Source organism: Scyliorhinus torazame, chromosome 2 (genome assembly GCF_047496885.1).
Source record: "Scyliorhinus torazame isolate Kashiwa2021f chromosome 2, sScyTor2.1, whole genome shotgun sequence".
Lineage (NCBI taxonomy): Eukaryota > Metazoa > Chordata > Chondrichthyes > Carcharhiniformes > Scyliorhinidae > Scyliorhinus > Scyliorhinus torazame.
Window position 1 is genome coordinate 142,619,219 of NC_092708.1, and position 16,037 is coordinate 142,635,255.

Here is a 16,037-nt window from a genome sequence, read left to right on the forward strand (position 1 = left end):
GCCCGTTGGCGCCAGCGTCGCTCGCGCCTGTGAAACTCCACACAGGCAGTGACCCAAACTTGGAATTGAACCCGAGTCCCTGGCACTGTGAGGCAGCAGTTCTTTTTTTTTCAATTTTCAACAAAACCACCCCCCCCCCCTCAATAAAAAGAAAGAAACAAGAACACAACAATCAGAAATTATACATTGGATTTCCCCCATATACAATAACCCCCCATATAATATTTAAGAACACAAATAGGGAAACCCCCCCCATCTTCACCCAAACGCCACCTCAAAAGAAACCCCACCCCTTCGCAGAACCCCTCCAAAACCCATCCAGTGCCGGGCACGACCAGAACATATGGACGTGATTCGCCGGGCTCCCCGAGCACCTCCCACATCTGTCCTCCACCCCAAAGTACCTACTCAACCTCGCCCCTGTCATATGCGCTCTGTGAGTAACATTGAACTGTATTAGGCTGAGCCTGGCGCAAAAGGAGGAAGAATTAACCCTACTCAGGGCATCAGCCCACAGACCCTCATCTATCTCCTCCCCAAGCTCCTCCTCCCACTTGCCCTTTAACTCCTCCACCGAGGCCTCCTCCTCTTCCTTCAGCTCCTGGTAAATCGCCAAAACCTTGCCTCCTCCAACCCATACACCCGAAATCACCCTGTCCTAAATCCCACGTGCTGTAGGCAGCGGGAATTCCCTCACCTGCCGCCTCACAAACGCCCTCACTTGCATGTACCTGAAAGCGTTTCCCGGGGGTAGCCCAAACTTCTCCTCCAGTGGCCCTAGGCTCGCAAACATCCCATCGATGACAAGGTCCCCCATTCTTCTAATCCCTGCCCGATGCCAGCTCCGAAACCCCCCATCCATCCTTCCCGGGACGAACCGATGATTCTTCCGAATCGGGGACCAAACCGAGGATCCCACCTCACCCCTGTGTTGCCTCCACTGCTCGCAGATCTTCAGCGTCGCCACCACCACCGGACTCGTGGTGTACTTTGTCGGCGAGAGCAGCAGCAGTGCCGTCGCCAGCGCCCTCAGGCTTGTGCCCACACAGGACGCCATCTCTAGCCTTTTGCACGCCACCCCCTCTCCCGCCATTACCCACTTACGGATCATCGCTACATTGGCTGCCCAATAATAGCCACACAAATTCGGCAGCGCCAGCCCCCCCGTCCCTGCTATGCTCCAGAAACACTCTCTTTACCCTCGGGGTCTTATTCGCCCACACAAATCCCATGATGCTCCTGCTTACCCGTTTGAAAAATGCCTTGGGGATCATAATGGGGAGGCACTGGAACACAAAGAGAAACCTCGGGAGGACCATCCTTTTGACCGACTGCACCCTACCCGCTGGTGAGAGTGGCAGCATATCCCATCTTTTAAAATCCTCCTCCATCTGCTCCACCAACCGCGTCAAATTGAGCTTGTGCAGGGCCCCCAACTCCTAGCTACTTGGATCCCCAGGTACCGAAAGCTCCTTTCCGCCCTCTTCAGCGGTAGCTCGTCTATCCCCCTTCCCTGGTCCCCTGAATGCACCACAAAGAGCTCACTCTTCCCTACGTTGAGTTTATACCCCGAAAAGTCCCCAAACTCCCTAAGGATCCGCATGACCTCCGCCATCCCCTCCACTGGATCTGCCACACACAACAACAGGTCGTCGGCACACAACGACACCCGGTGTTCCTCTCCTCCCCGGACCAGTCCCCTCCATTTCCTGGACTCCCTCATTGCCATGGCCAATGGCTCAATTGCCAGTGCAAACAACGAGGGGGATAAGGGGCACCCCTGCCTCGCCCCCCGGTACAGCCGAAAGTACTCCGACCTCCGCCGGTTCGTAGCTACACTCGCCACTGGAGCTCTATATAGCAGCCTAACCCAACTGATTAACCCCTCCCCGAACCCAAACCTCCACAACACTTCCCAAAGATACTCCCACTCCACCCGATCAAAGGACTTCTCCACGTCCATAGCTGCCACTATCTCCGCCTCTCCCTCCACCGAGGGCATCATAATCACATTGAGGAGCCTCCGCACATTAGTGTTTAGCTGCCTACCCTTCACAAATCCCGTCTTAGCCCGGTTGAAACCAGCCCTCTTCTTAGCCACCTCCGCACTCCAGTCCTGATAAATTCGGATCTCCGTGTTCTCCCACCTGCTGCTCCGCTCTTTTTAGGCCCATCTCAGGACACACTCTCTGTCCACAAAACAGTGGAACCTCACCACTACAGCCCTTGGCGGCTCGTTGGCTTTGGGTCTCCTTGCCAGGACCCGATGAGCCCCATCCAGCTCCAGGGGCCTCGGGAAAGCTCCCGCGCCCATCAGCGAATTGAGCATCGTGCTCATATATGCCCCGGCATCGGGCCCCTCCACTCCTTCAGGGAGGCCCAGAATCCAAAGATTCTTCCTCCTCAGCCTATTCTCCAGGTCCTCAAATTTTTCCGCCCACCTCTTGTGCAGCGCCTCGTGCGCCTCCACCATCATCGCCAGGCCCAATATCTCGTCCTCGTTCTCCGAAGCTTTTTGCCGCACCTCCCGGATGGCCGCCCCTTGAGCCTTCTGGGTCTCCACAAGCTTCTCAATCGCCGCCTTCATTGGCGCCAGCATTTCTGTCTTCAGCTCCACAGCAGCGCTTAAGAAACTCCTGCTGCTCCTGTGACCACTGCGCCCATGCTGCTTGGTCTCCACCCGCCGCCATCTTGCTTTTCCTCCCTCGCACTTTTCGCTGCACCAGAATCACTTTTTAAGCCGCTCCACTCCTGGTCCAATCCATATAATGTCGGGGGGACCTTGCTGTCACCTTCCCACACTGGAAGCCGTCGAACAAGTGCCATTGGGGCCCCTCTGAAGAGCCCAAAAGTCCGTTCCCGGCGGGAGCTGCCGAACGTGCGACCTACCTAGGCATAGCCGCAACCGGAAGTGAGGCAGCAGTCTAACCAATATGCCACCGTGCCACCCCCAGATCAAAACAAAACATTTATGCTACAAATAAAACAGTAATTAGTTGACATGATATAAGACTGTAATAAAATCGAGATGTTCAGATGAAGTCTGAAAGCAAATACCCGACGATAACAATCTCATGTCACCCTCAATTAACCAGATTGTTGCTGGCATTCAACCTCCTGTCCAGTTGTGATGGTGTCATTGGCCAGAATTCAAATATTCCCCCTCTCAGATCCTGCCCCTCGGCACCCTGGTGTTTCCAGCGGGCAATGCCAGGGTATTGCCCTGTCCTATCCCCAGCTGCCCAGGGTTCCTATCGCCTCCAAGCCCCACGGCTTGGTCACCACATCTGGTCTCCGTTGATGGAGACCAGTAGTGATCCCCGCCAGCCTCACGTTGCACCAGTGGGGCGGTGAATCCCAGGGACCAGGAGGCTCCTGCTGAATCTTGGAAATGCATATTTAAATTTGTTTAAATACTAATTTAAATATGCAAGCCTGGTTCATGCCCTTGCTGGGCATCTGATGCCATAGGACGTGATCATCGTGCTCCATTTGGCGGCAGGTGCGAACCACTAGGGGCTCTCCCACTATTTTCTGAGAATAGTGCGAGGTGCACTGGGCGCAACACAGGGTGGGGGAGAATCATCCCCCTTATCTTTTCCTTAATAGCATCGGTTGCAGGCACAAAATTTGTTTGATATATCACAACGAACATGGTAATAGGGAATGATCTAAAAACTGTGTTTTATTAGAAGGATTCAGATAATAGTTGTAGCTCACTCCGCCATTGATTCGTGGAGTTTATTATTTCCTTCTGAACTACTCAATTAGAATTCTTTCTACCTTATTAATCCCAGGAATCTGATATTTTCAGTTTATAATATGTATAATTTTCACTTTTGCTGTTGAAGTTAATTTCTCTACTATCGCATTGGCATTTGAGTTAGTAGCTTATATGGCCATTGAGAAATGAGAATTCTCAGTGGATCACCCAAATATATCGGGCGGGACTCTCTGTTTCTGAGACTAAGCGTTGACGCCGACACAGAATTCGTGGACTTTCACGATAGCAAAACTAGTGCCGAACCTGGGTCGATTCAGTAACTGTGGAGGGGCTAGCACTGGCGCCATGTGGAACACAATCGATTCCAATGAGAAACAGTGCGGGATTCACCGGGTTTGTCATTGACACTTGGGAGGCTGACAAGCTGCAGCGCATATACACGTTACACTCTCCACACACACTCATCCCAGCCACACTGGTTGTGCTGGAGGGCGCTCATACAACTGATGGGTCGGCCAGGGCCAAGGGAACCTGGGGCGGGGGGGTAGCCTGTGGGGGACACCTATAAGACCCATTACCCTAAGTTCACAATGCTGTTAGCAGCGCGTGCAGATGCACGGCAGCCTTTCTGGCTGCGGCAATGGTGTTCCACCCCTTCCATCCCGACCCCACAGACCACCTCCTGATCACCTACCGCTACTCTCCCCGGCCCTAGCAGAAGCCCCAGGCCAGCGACACAAATGTCAGCAAACTATGGCGATGTTGGACACTTTGCGTATCCCCTCTCTCTCCCTCAGCAGCCACGATGCCGGTTTCACGATTTTTAAAAGCACAAGTGAACCACACCATCAGGAATGGTGGAAAAGCCCATCGACTTTTGTTTTGATGCTAGAAACTGGAGGGTCACAGCTCTGATCTCTTTCTCATTTAATGGATTATTTCTGAACATCCAAGTAAAGACCTTTTTCTCTCCACAACCAGACTGACCTGCAGGGAAATCGAGTCCGGCCAAAAGCCGCAGGCGAAATCAGATGTTTAAAATCCCTTTTAAAATCTTGTGTGGGGAACTCTGTTCTTATCTCAGTAAGGCTATTGATCATTCTGGTGGAGTTGGAAACAAGTAAGAATTAAACAGGCCTGAGGCTGTTTCTTTGAGTGAAGGCCCAGGTTGATAAAAGTTAAAATGCCTCTCCAGAGGAAAACCTATTGTCTGTGAGTACTGACTGATTGATCCTGCCAGGAGACTATCTCTAACCATACACCATTGACTTTAATTGCAAAGCATCCTGGGAGGACAGCCTACTGCAATGGCCTTGACATCAGAAGCAAGGACACTCATCTTTCATTTCATTTTATTTCCTATTATTTTCCCATTTCCCCTCCGTATGCGTGTGTCTCTCTTGTGTGTGTTTGGGTAGAGAATAGGACGATAAAAAGGGGAGTAGTAAATTAGCAGACCATTATTCTGTTATAATTATTGCATGTTACAATTATTGCAAGCAAAGACCAGGACTCTCTCTCTGAGTGCTGTATTCCTGGAACTAGAGAGGGCTGAACAAATCCACAGTAAAAACCTGGAACTGAAAGCAAGGTTTGAAGAGGGGTAAGGTGCTGGAAATGCCCATTTGAAACAAATAATCTTTTTCTCTTTTGCTTCTGGTTTTGTTGCCCCTTTCGTCTCCTCTGTGTTTGTCTGTCTTGTGTGTGTGTCGAGGGTGGGGGTGGGGGGGTGAGTTAGAGTGGGAAATTAGGAATTATATAATAGTTAACCAGTTGTATTTGCTGCATATATCATGATATTTTTTGTTATACATAAACAGTAATTTAAACAAAAAAAAAGGAACTCGGCCCATTGGAGGCAGAGCATCGCTGAGGCCCCAGAGAATACTGGGTCAGGCCCGCTAATGATATGCAAACGGTGTCTACTGTACGTGCGTTCCAGACCACATTGACGACGCTGTCGAGGTGACGGAGAATAGCGATTTATCATCAAATCGGCAGCCGCCACGATTTTAGCGTCGGAACCTATTCTCCACCTAATCGCGTTTCGCAATTTTGCCGTCGGCCAATGGAGAATCCCGCCCATCATGGGTCACAGGGATATTCAACGGCTTGTATTTATTAAATGGCTTTTAAATCCATGGTGTGGTTTTAAAGGCTTTAAAAGGCTTGTCAGTTTTTCCAGGAGTGGTGCACATTACTTCAGTTGATGTTTTTTTTCCCTTCAAGGCATATCCACAGAAACCCAGTCATGGTCTGAAAACATTCTTGTGTGCCCATATGTCCCTTTAAACTAATTGCAGAGCTCTCCAACTCTGCATACCAGCACACTCGAATCATCCTTTCGTGGGCTCTTTTTACATTTTTGACTGTCATGTGAATGTCTTTTTTGATGCTAAACAGACATTTCCCGAGATTCAAAATAAAAGATTTTTGGGAGCACTCAGGCCTCAGTAGCCTTATGCATGCTGAAAATATGCAAGCCCTGCACATTATTTTAGCGTATCTTCACATCCACACTTTGATTTACCCTTTGTGGAATGGTGGGGGAGGGGGGAGTGGTGGAAGGATTATCAGCCAGTTGAACTGCATTGAAAGCTCCTTACATGGCCAACAAGTCCTAGTGTTTGGACCCAGAGCATGTGATCCAGTGGTAGGAACGCTAACACTGTTCCACAAGGTGTCCTGGTCCTGCACATGATAGTTAATCACACTTAAGATTTTGTATACAATTTAGTCTAATGCAGTGATAACTGAATTAAAAGTTTGCAATTTATTTGTTCTATTTCATATTTTTGTTTTACTCAAAAATCAAAGCTGGCACTCCAGTATTGTACATAAGAACATAAGAACTAGGAACAGGAGTAGGCCATCTGGCCCCTCGAGCCTGCTCCGCCATTTAATGAGATCATGGCTGATCTTTGTGGACTCAGCTCCACTCTCCGGCCTGTACACCATATCCCCGAATCCCTTTATTCCTTAGAAAGGTATCTATCTTTTTCTTAAAAACGTTTAAAGAAGGAGCCTCAACTGCTTCACTGGGCAAGGAATTCCAGAGATTCACAACCCTTTGGGTGAAGAAGTTCCTCCTACACTCCGTCCTAAATCTACTTCCCCTTATTTTGAGGCTATGCCCCCTAGTTCTGCTTTCCCCGACCAGTGGAAACAACCTGCCCGCATCTATCCTATCTATTCCCTTCATAATTTTATATGTTTCAATAAGATCCCCCCGCATCCTTCTAAACTCCAATGAGTACAGTCCCAGTCTACTCAACCTCTCGTCATAATCTAATCCCCTCAACTCTGGGATCAACCTAGTGAATCTCCTCTGCACTCCCTCCAGTGCCAATATGTCCTTTCTCAGGTAAGGAGACCAAAACTGAACACAATACTCCAGATGCGGCCTCACCAACACCCTATACAATTGCAGCATAATCTCCCTAGTCTTGAACTCCATCCCTCTAGCAATGAAAGACAAAACTCGATTAGCCTTCTTAATCACCTTAGTCACCTGTTGCACACCGACTTTTTGCGACCCGTGCACCAGCACACCCAGGTCCCTCTGCACAGCAGCATGTTTTAACATCTTACCGTTTAATTAATAATCCATTCTGCTGTTATTCCTCCCAAAATGGATAGCCTCACACTTGGCAACATTGAATTCCATCTGCCAGACCCTAGCCCATTCACCTAACCTATCCAAATCCTTCTGCAGATTTCCGGTATCCTCTGCACTTTTTGCTTTACCACTCATCTTAGTGTCGTCTGCAGACTTTGCCACATTGCACTTGGTCCCCAACTCCAAATCATCTGTGTAAATTGTGAACAACTGCGGGCCCAACACTGATCCTTGAGGGACCCCACTAGTTACAGGTTGCCAACCAGAGAAACACCCATTTATCCCCACTCTCTGCTTTCTGTTAGTTAACCAATCCTCTACCCATGCTACCACTTTACCCTCAATGCCATGCATCTTTAGTTTATGCAGCAACCTTTTGTGTGGCACCTTGTACTGAGGGAATACAGCAATGCCGAAGGTGCCATTTTTCAGATGAGACCTTCCGAAACTCCATCTGTCTGCTCGGGTGAATGTAAAAGATCCCATGGCTCTCTTTCGAAGAAGAGCAGGGTAGTCATCCCATGTGTCCTGGCCAATATTTATCATTCAATCAACAAAACAACCAGATTATCCGGCTATTATCACATTGCTGTTTGTAGCAGTTTGCTGTGAGCAAGTTGGCTACAAAGTGTTTTGAGAAACCAAATGGCTGTGACGAGGGCTTTAATAAATGCAAGTCTTTTTTTTTGTTTAATGATTTTAAAAAATAGATCACAATACTGACTTTTCAAAATTTCTTACTATCAAAATGATTGATTATATTTGGTATTTCAAGCCATATTTTGCACTTGAAACTATTAGTTGTTGAATATTTTGATATTTAACATTTTTTATGCATGCCTTTATTATCCCTAATTTTGACTATTCCAACATACTCCTAGTCGGCCCCCCTTTTCCTACCCAGTAGGTGGAGTATAAATATGCGTGCTCCCCATACAGTAGCCATTTTGCCAGCTGCTGTAGGAGCCCACACATCTTAATGTAATAAAGCCTCAGTTGCATTCAACTCTTGTCCTTGTGTAATTGATCGTGCATCAATTTATTACACTAAAGTTTTCAGAAGATGGACCTCCTCATCAAGCTGGATCGCCTGCAGCTGGATCCGCAATCAGGCAACGCTCCCGCTGGCAGGAGGTCCACCCCGACGCACTGCACTCCATTTGGTCGCTCCTATGCACTGCGACTAATGACACACCCCATAAACGTCTCTTTGCCTTCCCCAGGAAGTCCACCTCCGGGGTGTCGCTCCCGACTTGGCTCGCAGCTCCAGGACCCGTACTCCTCTGTAAGCACGTACGATTCCACAAGGCAGACCCGTTGGTTGAGAGGGTACAGCTACTCCACGCCAACCCACAGTACGCCTACGACGGCCGCCAAGATACTGTCTCCCTCAGGGACCTGGCACCAGCTGGTTCCACACGCACACACACACACACACACACCCCTCCGGCCCGGCGCCACCCTCCCCTCCCCCAGCGCACCCAGCCGCAACCCCCATCCCAGGACAATCCGTCCTCCCGCTGCCCACGCCCGAGGATGAAGAGGATTTTGTCACACTCCCGGAGTCACCAAAGACCAGACCAACACCGGAATCGCTGCCATCACTGCGGCGCTCCCAATGGCAGATCAAGGCTCCGGACCGACTGAACCTGTAACTTAAAAAAATAACATCATCCTTCTGTATAACTCTCTTCCACCCCCCCTGGACTCAATTTATTTTCTGTACTTTAAAATATCTACTTGTATATAGTTCTCCACCACCCCCGCCGGACTCAATTTTAACAGGGGGTGAATGTAGTAGTCACCACTGATGTATATATTTGGTGCTTTGTGGTAAGGCCCTGTACTACAGGTACGGGGTTAGTTCCCTGTCTGCTGGCTCCTCCCATTAGGCGGAGTATAAATATGTGCTCGTACAGCAGCCATTTCACCAGCTGCTGTAGGAGGCCACACATTTTAGTGTAATAAAGCCTCGATTGCAACCAACTCTCGTCTGTGTGTAATCGATCGTGCATCAATTTATTACACTAAAGTTTTCAGAAAATGGACCTCCACATCAAGCCGGATCGCCTGCAGCTAGATCCGCAATCAGGCAACGCCAAAAAGGACTTTGAACATTGGCTAGCCTGTTTCGAAGCTTACATCATGTCTGCACCAGACCCAATTCCGGAAGCTCAGAAGATTCAGATCCTCTACTCGCAGCTGAGCTCCAACGTCTTTCCGCTTATCCAGGACGTGCCGAACTACGACAAAGCCATTGCGCTACTGAAAGAAAACTACGCTCAGCGGACTAACACGCTTTACGCCAGACACATCCTCTTCACACGCAGTCAACTCCCTGGTGAGTCAGTAGAAGATTTCTGGCGTACTCTAATTCCCCTAGTCAGAGACTGTGACAGTCAGGCCATCACGGCCACAGAACTCTCGAACTTGCTTATGAGGGACGCTTTTGTTATGGGGATAGGGTCAGATTACATCCACCAACGCCTTTTAGAAGGGGCCACGCTCAACCTCGCGGCAACCAAAAAGCTTGCGCTCTTGCTGACGGTCGCCTCACGCAACATCCAGGCCTACACCCCCGGCCGCGCGGCCCACCCCTCCTACGCATCATGGACTCCACAGACGGCCGCCCCATCAGGGACCCCACTCAGCCAACCCCACGCCTGTGCCGCGCAGCAGCCAACCAACCCCGGGGGCCCCAAATGTTACTTCTGTGGGCAGCCAAAACACCCCCGACAACGCTGTCTGGCCTAGAGCACCCTTTGCAAGGCCTGCGGCAAGAAGGGGCACTTCACGGCAGTGTGCCAGGCCAGTTCAGTCGCCGCTATTGTTCCAACCCCCCACCCCCCTATATGGCCAGTGGCCGCCGCCATCTTCCCCTCTTCGGACCATGCACGGCCAGTGGGTGCCGCCAGCTTCCCCTCCTCGGACCACGTGCGGCCCGTGGGCGCTGCCATCTTGTTCAACCCCCACCACGTGCGGCCCGTGGGCGCCGCCATCTTGTCCTCCCCAGGAACATCAAGCACCACCATCTTGTCTCCCCCACGGCACATGTGGCCCGTGGGCGCCGCCATCTTACCAGGACCCATGCCCCCCGGGCACCACATCGTCTGCCACCATCAACGATCAGCTGCGTCTCGCCTTGGTCACGATTGACCAGTCTCGCCCACACAACCTAACAACCGCCTTGTCATGTGAGAAATGGATGTGTAAGCAATGTACCTTTAAGAAAACAGTGATGTCAGTGAGTGGGTGGAGCTGAGCTCAGTTCAGCCTTTTTGAAGTTTCAGTTTAAAAAAGTGCCTGGCTGGTTTTGCTGTGAGCAGTTTAAAAGTGCCTGGCTGTTTTGCTGTGAGCTGCCTAAAAGGAAAAAGCCAGTTTGAGACAGCAGCTTGAGAAGTTCTGGTTTGCTGTGAGTTGCTTGAAGGGAGAAAGCCAGTTTGAAAAAGCAGCTTGTGTGTGTCTGTGTGTTTCTAGAGAACTGCAGGAAGGAAAGCAAGGTGCTGAAGTCAACCAAGCTGATTTATCTTTGCCACCCAATAGAAAATATATATATTCTGTGACCTGTGTATTACTGTTTTGAAGGTTTGATGCCTTTTGGATGTTTGAAGGAACATTTTGAGGGATTATTTAATGTTGTATTATTTTCGGGGTTATCTTTGAAGTAAGGGGTGTTAAGAGATCCAATGTTTATTTAATAGGTTAATTTGCGTTCATGGAATAAATATTGTTATATGGTAAAAACCACGTGTCCATAATTATAATATCACACTTGGGGAACAAGCCATGTGCTGAAAAAGCAAGAATCCATTAAAGGGAGAGGTTGGTTGAACTCCATGATACATTTTGGGGTTCTGAAAACACCTCGCCCACAACAGCCTCTACAAACTTGAAAATTGATGGGCACGAGATCTCCTGCCGGCTGGACTCCGGGAGCACCGAGAGCTTCATTCATCCCGATACGGTAAGGCGTTGCTCCCTTGCAGTACACCCCGCCAATCAGAGAATCTCCCTGGCCTCCGGGTCCCACTCCGTGGCGATCCGGGGGTACTGCATAGCCACTCTCACTGTCCAGGGTGTGGAGTTCAGCGGCTTCCACCTCTACGTCCTCCCAACCTCTGCGCTGCCTTACTACTCGGCTGGACTTCCAGTGCAACCTCCAGAGCCTAACATTGAAATTCGGCGGGCCCCTACCACCCCTTACTGTGTGCAGCCTCGTGACCCTAAAGGTCAACCACCTTCCCTATTTGCAAACTTAACCCCAGATTGCAAACCCGTCGCCACCAGGAGCAGACAGTACAGCGCACAGGACAGGACCTTCATCAAGTCTGAAGTCCAGCGACTGCTTTGAAAAGGCATCATCGAGGCCAGCAACAGCCCCTGGAGAGCCCAAGTGGTAGTGGTGAAAACTGGGGAAAAAAACAGAATGGTCGGGGACTACAGCCAGACCATCAATAGGTGCACACAGCTCGATGCAAATCTGATATGGACAGTCAGATTGCACAATACCGGGTCTTCTCAACTGTGGATATTAAATCCACCTACCAACAGCTCCCCATCCGTAAGGCTGACTGCCCATACACTGCCTTCGAGGCAGATGGCCGCCTTTACCACTTTCCCAGGGTTCCTTTCGGCGTCACCAACGGGGTCTCGGCTTTCCAACAGGAAATGGACTGAATGGTCGACCGTTATGGGCTGCGGGCCACTTTCCCGTACCTTGACAATGTCACCACCTGCGGCCACGATCAGCAGGACCATGACGCCATCCTTGCCAAATTTCTCCGCACCACCACTCTCCTCAATCTCACTTACAACAAGGAGAAGTGTGTGTTCAGCACGAACCGCTTAGCCATCCTCGGCTATGTGGTCCAGAACGAAGTTCTGGGGCCCGATCCTGACCGCATGTGCCCCCTCATGGAACTTCCCCCCCCCCACTGCTCCAAGGCCCTCAAATGTTGCCTGGGGTTCTTTTCTTACTATGCCCAGTGGGTCCCAAATTATGCGGACAAGGCCCACCCACTCATCCAATCCACTCTTTTTCCCCTAACGGCCGAGGCTCACCAGGCCTTCAACCATATTACGGCCGACATCGCCAAGGCAGCGATGCACACAGTCGACGAGACGCTCCCCTTCCAAGTCGAGAGCGATGCATCAGACGTTACTCTGACCGCCACCCTCAACCAGGCAAGCCGGCCCGTGGCATTCTTTTCACGAACCCTTCATGCCTCCGAAAGTTTGCACTCCTCCGTCGAAAAATAGGCTAAAGCCATCGTTGAAGCTGTACGGCATTGGAGGCATTACCCGTCCGGCAGGAGATTCACTCTCCTCACTGACCAATGGTCGGTAGCCTTCATGTTTAACAACACACAGCGGGGTAAGATCAAAAATGATAAAATCTTGAGGTGGAGGATCGAGCTCTCCACCTACAACTACGAGATTTTGTATCGCCCCGGAAAGCTCAACGAGCTCCCCGATGCCCTATCCCGAGGTACATGTGCAAGCTCACAGGTGGACCAACTCCGGACTCTGCACGACAACCTTTGTCACCCGGGAGTCACACGTTTGTACCATTTCATCAAGGCCCGCAATCTGCCCTACTCTGTCGAGGAAGTCAGGGCAATCACCAGAGATTGCCAGGTCTATGCGGAGTGCAAACCACACTTCTACCAGCCAGACCGTGCGCGCCTGGTGAAGGCCTCCCGCCCCTTTGAACGCATCAGCGTGGACTTCAAAGGGCCCCTCCCCTCCACCGGCCGTAACACGTACTTCCTCAGTGTGATCGATGAGTACTCCAGATTCCCCTTCGCCATCCCATGCCCTGATATGACATCTGCCACCATCATCAAAACCCTCAACACCATCTTCGCTCTGTTCGGCTTCCCCGCCTACGTCCACAGCGACAGGGGATCCTCATTCATGAGCGATGAGCTGCGTCAGTTCCTGCTTAACAAGGGTATCGCCTCAAGCAGGACGACCAGCTATTACCCCGGGGAAACGGACAGGTGGAGAGGGAGAATGGGACGGTCTGGAGGGCCATCCAGCTGGCCCTACGGTCCAGAAATCTCCCTGCCTCCCACTGACAGGAGGTCCTCCCCGACGCACTGCACCCCATTCGGTTGCTCCTATGCACTGCGACTAATGACACACCCCATGAACGTCCATTTCCGGGGTGTCGCTCCCGACTTGGCTGGCAGCTCCAGGACCCGTACTCCTCCGTAAGCACGTATGACTCCACAAGGCAGACCTGTTGGTTGAAAGGGTACAGCTACTCCACGCCAACCCACAGATACTGTCTCCCTTAGGGACCTGGCACCAGCTGGTTCCACACGCACACACACACACACACACACACACCTCTCCGACCCAGCGCCACCCTCCCCTTCCTCGGCGCACTTGCCCAACCCCACCAAACACCAAGGGCAATTTTGGACACTAAGGGCAATTTAGCATGGTCAATCCCCCTAACCTGCACATCTTTGGACTGTGGGAGGAAACCGGAGCCCCCGGATGAAACCCACGCACACACGGGGAGAACGTGCAGACTCCGCACAGACAGTGAGCTGAGCCGGGAATCGAACCTGGGACCCTGGAGCTGTGAAGCAATTGTGCTAACTACTATGCTACCATGCTGCCTCTGGCGAACCCCACCACAGCCCCCGCCCCAGGACAATCCATCCTCCCCCTGCCCACGCCCGAGGATGACGAGGATTTTGGCACTATCCCGGAGTCATCAAGGACCAGAACGACACCGGAATCACCGCCACCACTGCGGCGCTCCCAACGGCAGATCAAGGCTCCGGACCGACTGAACCTGTAACGTGACAGTGGCCGCCAGATAATTTAGATATGCATCAGTTAATTCGGGATGGGGGCTTGAATACAGTGCTAAGCCGCGCTCCTTACCCCCTCAGCGGGGTGCGAAGGTGTTGGCTGCGTTTATGAAAGAGCCGGTGGATGTGGTACTTGGTGGTTTCTGCATCCATAGGATAGGTTGATGACGAGAAAGGTGGTGGGGCAGTTACAGAGGCCGAGGGGGGTGCAATGCGAACATGGGGCGAAGGCGAACCATATGCTGGCCCACCAGCTGCACCAGGGAAATTCTAAGGGTGTGAACAGAGAAAAGGATATAGTGTCAGAGCCAGGGAGAATAAATGAGGTGTTCTGGGGGTATTATGAGAAGCCGGGTGGAGAAGAAGGGGATATGGGACGATTTTCAGATGGGTTGGAGTTTCCAAGGTTGGAGGAATAGAGGAGGCAGGCATTGGAGGAGCCACTGGGGCTAAGGGAGGTGATTGATAGCATTAGGGGATGAAGTCGGAGAAGAGTCCAGGGCTGGATGGCTTTCCGGCGGAATTTTAGAAGGCGTTTGCGGCACAGTTGGCACTGCATTTGTTGGGGATGTGTAGTGAGACGTTAGAGAGGGTGGGAGCTGCCAGAGACACTGAAGCAGGCATCGATTGCGCTAATCCCGAAGAAGGGGAACAGTCCGTTGGAGTGTGGGTCGTATAGGCCCATTTCGTTGTTGAACACAGATGTGAAAGTGCTGGTTAAGTTCGTGGTGGGGAACGTGGAGAGATGTGTGCCATGGGTGGTTGCTGAGGATCAAACGGGTATTGTAAAGGGCAGGCAGTTCTCCAGTAACATCAGGAGGCTGTTAAATGTGGTTATGACTCCGTCAGTCGGGAAGGTGCCAGAGGTTATTGTCTCTATGGATGCAGAGAAGGCTTTTGATCAGGTTGAGTAAAGGTAATTATCCAAGATCTTGGGTAGGTTTGGGTTTGGCCCGAAGTTTGTGGCGTGGGTGCATCTGCTGTATGTGGCCCCGGTGGCAAGTGTATGTAAAATAAGATGAGTTCACCAGGTTTTGGATTGCACAGGGGGATAAAGCAGGGGTGGCCGCTGTTGCTGCTGTCATTTACATTGGTGATTGAGCCCTTGCCGATGGCCCTTCGGGGGGTCTGTTGAGTGGTGAGGGATTGTGAGGAACAGCAGGCAGCACCGCATGTCATTGTGCGCAAACGATCTGTTGTTTGTGTCGGACTCGCTGAGGAGAATGGGTAGGCTTATGGAAATGTTGGAGAGGTTTGGGGCCTTCTCTGGGTATAAGTTAAATGTCAGGAAGAGTGAGGTGTTTTTGGTGAATGCGGTGGGGGGCTGGGGAGTGTGGCATCTTGTGATTTTGCCCTTTAAGATAGCTGGGGAAAGGTTCAGAATTTTGAGGTGACGAGGGAATGGGCTACGATGCACAGGTGGAATTTCAAAACATTGGTGGAGGAGATTAGGGGGAATTTAAGAGGTGGGACACTTTGCATTTGATGATGGCAGGGAGGGTGCAGGTTGTAAAGATAAATGTACTGCCAAGGTTCCTGTTTGTTTTCCAGACCCTCTCGATCTTTTTCCCCAAGGCCTTCTTCCGGAAATTGGAGACAGTGATTTCGGAGTTTATATGGGCAGGAAAGGTGCCGAGTGTAAAGAGGGCCCTGCTACAGAGACAGTAAGGGTGTTGGCGCTTCTGAACCTGCTGTACTATTATTGGGCAGCGAAGGAGGTGAAGGTTTGGCGATGGTGGGGGGGGCGGAGGGGGCATTGTGGTTCAAGATGGAGTAGGAGGGGTATATTCGTCCACACACAGGCTGCCGTATCCTGGGTGGATACTGGATGAGGTGTTTTCAAAAGGAAGTGATGAATGGATTG